Source organism: Pyxicephalus adspersus, chromosome 6 (genome assembly GCF_032062135.1).
Source record: "Pyxicephalus adspersus chromosome 6, UCB_Pads_2.0, whole genome shotgun sequence".
Taxonomy (NCBI): domain Eukaryota; kingdom Metazoa; phylum Chordata; class Amphibia; order Anura; family Pyxicephalidae; genus Pyxicephalus; species Pyxicephalus adspersus.
Window position 1 is genome coordinate 24,537,470 of NC_092863.1, and position 7,317 is coordinate 24,544,786.

A 7,317-nucleotide genomic window follows, 5' to 3' on the forward strand; every position below is an offset into this window, starting at 1 on the left:
ATATATATATATATACATATATTTATCTATAGAAGCAAACAAGAACGTGTGTGTGTGTTTTTGTGACTTTTGTAGGAAAATCAAGTCCGGTGGCAAAGCCGAGGTTTGGCCTGCGGAAAGTCGCTTGTATTTATCACCAGGCGGCTCCCCCGTTCAGGCATCGTATGCGTTTAGATAGGCGCCTATGTAGAGCAGCTGAACTCAGTTAACTCTTGCCTAGCCGGAAAACAATAATTCATTTTAAAATATGATGAACACCACAATTATTTTTTTAGGGCTAAGTGAAAGATGTGTGCCATTAGAAAGAATGATTTTTTTAAGGCAACAGTGACTTTTAATGCAAGTTCGCCAGTGTGAAACTGCCAGGGATGCGCAACTCCAGCTAAGAGATCATTTCAGTTAATACCTTTCACAAGAATACGCCAGCGCCTGGAATTTGGTTGATAAATTGATTGAAGGGCTCCGATTTTGGATTGCGAATACGAATGCTCGAGAGAACGTCTGATTTTGCTTGATGAAACAGCCTCATGGTACCTGCAAGAATGTCAGTCATGACATCCAGTATAAGCATATAAAAACCCATGTAGAGGGATATGTTAGGGACAATAGTGAGTAAACATATGTGATCACAAGATAATAATATAGGTAAGCCTTTATAGTGACCATCAAAAGAAATAGAAGATAATAGGTAAGGATGATTTAATGGATTTTTAGGAAGAGAGGATTTTACCTATATAGATAGTGAATATTCTAAGATAATATAAATAAATTTGAAAAAAAGATGTCATTTAGGCCAGGAGGGACAGTGGCATTTAACAAAAGGATCCATTTAGTTTCATGTTTAGGTACGGTTTGATCGATGACCCCCTCCCCCACACCCCTCTTAGATTAGGGGAGATACATTCCAGTTTTTTGGGGTCGGGTAATAAGGACTACCATGGTAAATTTAAAGACGCTAATTGATCTTTTTTAGTATATATAATTCCAACCCGATAATTCTACAATGGGCTTGGAGAAATGCACATAAATTGTTATTCAAATATGTATGAATGATTGTAGAAATTAGGCTGAAATCCCTGTCTGTTCCTTTTTTAAAAGTATAGGCATACGGAGAGAAATATCCTCCAATCATGTATATGCTGCCATTTATACTACAATCAAGTAATGCAGTAATTAGGTAAATTAGCATGCTCCTAAAATACATTGTTGACCTAACAGGCCTAACGGAGAGGGAAAAAAATATGCAGACTAGTTCTACAGTGGGTTTTTAGTGTTTTAGACATAATTGGGTCAACCTACTTACTTGCTTTTTATCCAATACAAATAATATCCTAACTAACTTAACTTATTATCCTAAATATTAGAGATGTCAAATTTCTATTCCTCGTCTTCCAGAATTAACCTATTTTCTGTCAAGGGATAAACATGTGCTGTGCTCTAATTATAACTGTGCAAAGTATAGCTCTGTACTTGAGATAGAAATTCTGTTCCCTTTTCTATTAATTTTGTCTTATCTACAGTGTACATGTAATGGATAAAATGTATGTTTAGTTTTAATTGTAGATTTATGAGAATGTAAAATATAACATAAATATTATTTAATTTTGCTTTAGAACATACATATTTTAAACAAATTTACCACCAAATCTATGGAAAAAAACACAATATGAATATTTGGAAATGGGGTGTTGTGAATTAAAAAAAAAATAGGTGAATACCTCTTATGCCAGTAACATTGTTACGAATGATACAATAATGGTGAGATTGGACCTTTTAAATAACTTGTGGACTATTGCTATCATAATGACTCAAGTATTCATTTTACATTTGTGACAGATCTTGATAGATCAATTTTCCTTGATTTGGAATAATTTCATGATGGAAATAGAAATAATATGTACAAAACTTCAGTTACTTTGTGAAATTCATATCTACATAAATGTAAGTACTTGTGGTAAGTACATGTACAAAGAAGGATGCCTGTTCTAGACAAAGTACTATGCAGAATGATGGATAACTTTGTAAAGAACATAGTACAAGAGAGCAATATTGTTTAACATAGTTACATAGTAAGTCAGGTTAAAAAAAGTCCATCAAGTTCAACCACCAGGGAAAACATAAACATATCCCATAAACATATCCCAGATATAAAACCTTATGACATAGTTGATCCAGAGAAAGGCAAAAAAACATACTGGTGAAAGATGAAAATAAATTCCTTCCTGATTCCATGAGGCAATCAAATGTTCCCTGGAACAGTCTCTGTTATCTTTACTTTAAAGCTTTAATACCTAGTTATATTCTGTGCTTCTAGAAAAGCATCTAGCTTTTTCTTAAAGCAATCTATAGTAGTTGCTGAAACTACTTCCTGAGGAAGCCTATTCTACATTTTCACAGACCTTACAGTGAAAAATCCCTTTCTTATCCAAGCTTAAACTTCTTTTCCTCCAGACCCAAGTAGTGTCCTCTTGTTCTTTGTAACAATCTTGAAGTTAATAGTTGGGAAGAGAGTTCTCTATATGGACCATTTATACATTTATAAAGGGTGATTATATTCCCCCTATATGTCTCTTCTCAAGGGAAAATAGATTCAGTTCAGCTAATCTCTCCTCATAGCTGAAGGCTCCTATTCCACAATATCCTTTTTGCTAACTGGTGCCCACAACTTGACTGCATACTCCAGATGAGGTCTGACCAATGCTTTGTACAGGAGCAGGATATTAGGCCTGATTTATCAATTAAATGCAGCTATGCTCGATGCACGTATGTACGCGCCGGTCGGCAAGTTCTATTTCCACGAGTCGGGGCCGAGTTCTAGTGGACTCGCCTGCTGGTTTCCTGCAAAAATGAGTGGAGATCTTGAATACGACAATTAAGGTGATTATTTTTCAGCTGGGCGATTCAGGAGGAGATGTTAAAATCAATAGTGCTTGTTTTGTAAACCTCATTATTGTTAGTTTCATCTGTTGCTGCAATGTTTTTGTGCCTGGTTTGTAATGCCAGTTTCTGTTGTTTTTTTCACAAGTATTGTGAAAGTTTTATTTTTTTCACAAGTATTGAGTTCAAATGTCTTCATGGTTTCCACTCATGAAGTGCTACTTAACCCCCCCCCCCCCCCCCGTTACCTTTGTCCCATTGTCACATATTGGTATTTGAATGTATTATGTACATAGTCCTTTTCTGAATAAATTGCCATGGTTTTTCTTTCTTTGTTTTTTTTTAATTGTCTGACATTTGCACTCATGTTGATTTGCTGCCACATAACTCCTCTGTTCATTTGTGGTAGTGTCATGGGTTTGTTGTCATTGTGTTGTGCTGCCTGATCTTAGCACTATTGTATACAAGCACACTTCCACTTGCTGTCCAAACTGGTTGTCAATAAGCTATCTAGCTGAGTTGCATACTCATTCTAACACACCTGATGGTGATGTAAGCAGGTCCAGTTTGCCAAGCACAACATCAAACCACATTCATTGCCAAGTAAAACATCAAACCACATTCATTGCCAAGCTCACAAACAAGGTCAGGCTCTCTTGGAAATGAGCAGATGTTGTGTTGTTGCCTAGCCTAATTCTCATTAAATACTAGAGTGTATGTATTATTTAGGTGTTTACACAAAACAAATAGTACTAGTATATCAAACTTCCAGGGCCAAATCCACTTTGAGCCAAAGATTTTCTTGCTTTTCCATCCCTTTGGGGTGTTTCTGCAGGTCTGAATGGCATTTTAGACCTTTGCCCACTATATATATTATACTCACCTCAGCTTGGTAGTGGAAGCACATAAGGTGGTGGATTCCTTCTTTAACCAGAAGCAATATCCTCCATGAAGGTTGCTTGTATCCAAGCTCATGACCTCAGAAATCATAGGAACAAATACGCAATCTTTTCAATTTGATGCATGTGAAGCAATATGGTCTAAAAGCCCTCTTTGCCTATTTTGCTTATTTCTTCCTATAATTTATCTTTTCTATGTATATATACAAACATCTAAATGCATACATACAGGTTTTGCTTCATGTGCACCCATGTCTAAACATACATGCATAAGTGCACATGAAGCAAAACAAGCAATATACACAAAAAAAAAAAACATACTTGAATGAGGACTGTGCAAAAGTGCAACACATTTTTCAACTGATAAAACACAGTTCACGCGAACATAGTGGGTCCGCCTTGGCGCGCAACATAAGGGTTAGCCTAAAAACAATCACAATTGACTTTTTAAACTGTATGTCCTGGGAGATTGGAAAGGAGATCACATAACAACAAACCCCCAAAAAACAAACAACAACATTTTACAAACAACTTTATTCAGAGAAACATTTGCTAAAAGGCCACATTAAAATTTAAAAAAAACATTAAAAAAAACACACACACTACTAAATTTACATGACAAAACAATTAAAAGAACAAACAAACTACATGTAAACTTACACTTCGATATAAAGCCAAAATAGTTCAAAATTGGCCCAACAAATATTGCATTAAAAAAATACTTACCAAACCAATATGCAATTTTGACCTATCAAGGATGGATAACTGGATTAGAAAATATTTATGTAGGACAAACATTTTAAAGTGGTAATAAAGGCAGAATTTTGCAATCAAACAATATGGCCACAAACACAATAACATAGCATTAACATTGTCTTCAAAATTGCAAAATGGACATTGAAACATTCAAAGTTTCAAAAACAAAAGCAGCTATTGTGCTAAAGCGTAAGCAAAGTATCAATTGCAGCAACATACATTAACAAAGATAACACACAAAAAGACAAAGGGAAAAAGCAAGTTTGACAATACCCTTATATATGCTCAAATTTAAGCGCACAGGCGATACAAATTTGCTTACAATTAGCACTTGCGCAGTCTGTCAAAATTGGCTGTTTGTTTTTTTTTTGCAGTTGGACATTCCATATTCATTTATTGATAAGATCCTTTAGATTTGTACACCAGTAAACAGATATTCAATTAATTTAAAAAAATCAAATAAATATATATGTATATATATATATATATATATATATATATACTGGAAAATAATAAGTCATTAACAGCTGAACTCATTTAACTCTTGCCTAGCCGGAAAACAATAATTACTTTTAAAATATGTTTATTTCTTAGCTCATATAGATGTTTTAAACATTTGAACACCACAATTATTTTTTTAGAGCTAAGTGAAAGATGTATGCCATTAGAAAGAATGATTTTTTAGGGGAACAGTGACTTTTAATGCAAGCTCGCCAGTGTCAAACAGCGGAGAGATCATTTTGGTTAATAACTTCTGCGCAAATTTGCCAGCGCCTGGAATTTGGTTGATTAATCTATCGACGGGTTCCAAATTTGGATCGTGCAAAATGAATGATGAATGAGGCTCAGCGTCTCAGTTTCTGCAGTCTATTCCTCTTTTATTACAAGAAAGTACTTTGCTATCTTTAGAAATTGCAGCTTGGCATTGCCTTCTATTATTAAGTCTATGATCTACCAGAACCCCCAGATCCTTTTTTTTTTTACTCCACCAAATGTATTCCCCCTAGACAGTATGAAGCACGCATGTTGTTTGCCCCCAAGTGCATAACTTTACATTTCGCAATAATAAATGTCATTTGCCACTTGGTTGCCCAATCAAACAGTACATCCAGCTCTGCTTGTAGATTATAGGCATCCTGTATGGACCGAATTCCATTACATAGTTTGGTGTCATCTGCAAGCTCAGAAATTGTATTTTTAATATATCATTTATAAAGATGTTAAACAGTAAAGGTCCCAACACTGAACCCTGGGGTACATCACTAAAAACCTTAGTCCATTCAGAGTATGAATAATAAATCACTACTTTCCATATGCTGTCTTAAAGACAGTTATCCATCCATTTACATATTGACTTTTCTGAGCCTAATGACCCTAACTTACATATAACCCGTCTGTGGGGTACTCTGTCAAATGTTTTAGCAAAGTCCAAGTACACTATATCAACTACTTTACTGTCTAGCTGTTTACTTACTTCCTCATAAAAAGAGAGTGAATTTGTTTGACAATTTCAGTCAAAAGGCCAGTTTAGAGAGGAACAACAGTCACAGGTTACACATAAGTCCTTTCTAAGCTCACATGACTTGGGGAAAGACAGAGTACCGCAATTAGTAAACCCACCCCCAAAACACCATTACACAACACCAATTTTGGTTAAATGGCCCGTAGGGCTTTTATTAAACATATAAATATATTCTTAAATAAATATAACATTGCAATTACAAATCCCCAATAACAAAAACAAATTAGCCATAGTATTACCAAATAACCCACCACAGTTAACAATCTACCCAGCACTCTCCTTTTGGTTACTGGTCCTCGAAGGTCTCACCTTCACACTAACCCCTTTTGAGATCTGCGCCACCATGATATGTATGCTGCTATCCACAACCACACCAGGCTTGGGAACGATATCACCACTATCGCTGTCTTTGCCCACAACCATTCCAACCATGATCCTCTAACACAACAGTTCTGGAGATTCTACACCACCTCACTGAAACCAATACTTAAACCGTCTTCCTTCGAGGACTTTACCGCCATAGCACCACAAGTGAGACACCTCCTGCTTGTATGCTCCGCAACACCCTTATAGCCCATTGTATCCTGTCCTGAATCCCCAGGCAGCAAAGATCCATACCCGCATCAGTCAGTCACCCCAATCAGTCACCCCATGCCTCCCTAAATACAACCGATTTTTCAAATGCAATTCCCGGTGTCTAACCACCATCCCCTCTCCTTTGCCTCAAATCTACCCACACCATTATTCATCTTAATCTGGTCCTTATTTAAACTTGCCATGGACCATGCCCCCCCTCCAATGCACCCTAGCCACCACATCCAACCACACCACCACCAACTTGGGATATGCTGTCCGTGGCCAGAGAAAATCCCATTTGCTGTCCCTTATCAATTCTCTCACCAATCTTTTTCCCAAATCCCCCCCTCGCATGTAGTACAACAACATCTGGCTGTCTATCCCATCTCACAAATCTCTGGTAGCACCCTGCTCCAAGGCATGCCAGGCACTCAAATCCATTGGATCACTCCTTCAGACCTCAGAATGCCCAACTGCAAACCATCCAGCCACGAAGCCGCTCCTCGGGCCCGCGGCACACATATGAGTGTCCCACGATCCAGACCAGAAATGGATTACCACCTAAAAAGAAACAGTGTATACTCTATCAGCACCCTCCTAAACTACCCCCATTCCCCAAAACCCCCCACCCTCAAACCAAATATTCAGAGGAGCAGCTGAAGCCGTATATATATGTGAAAACGATGT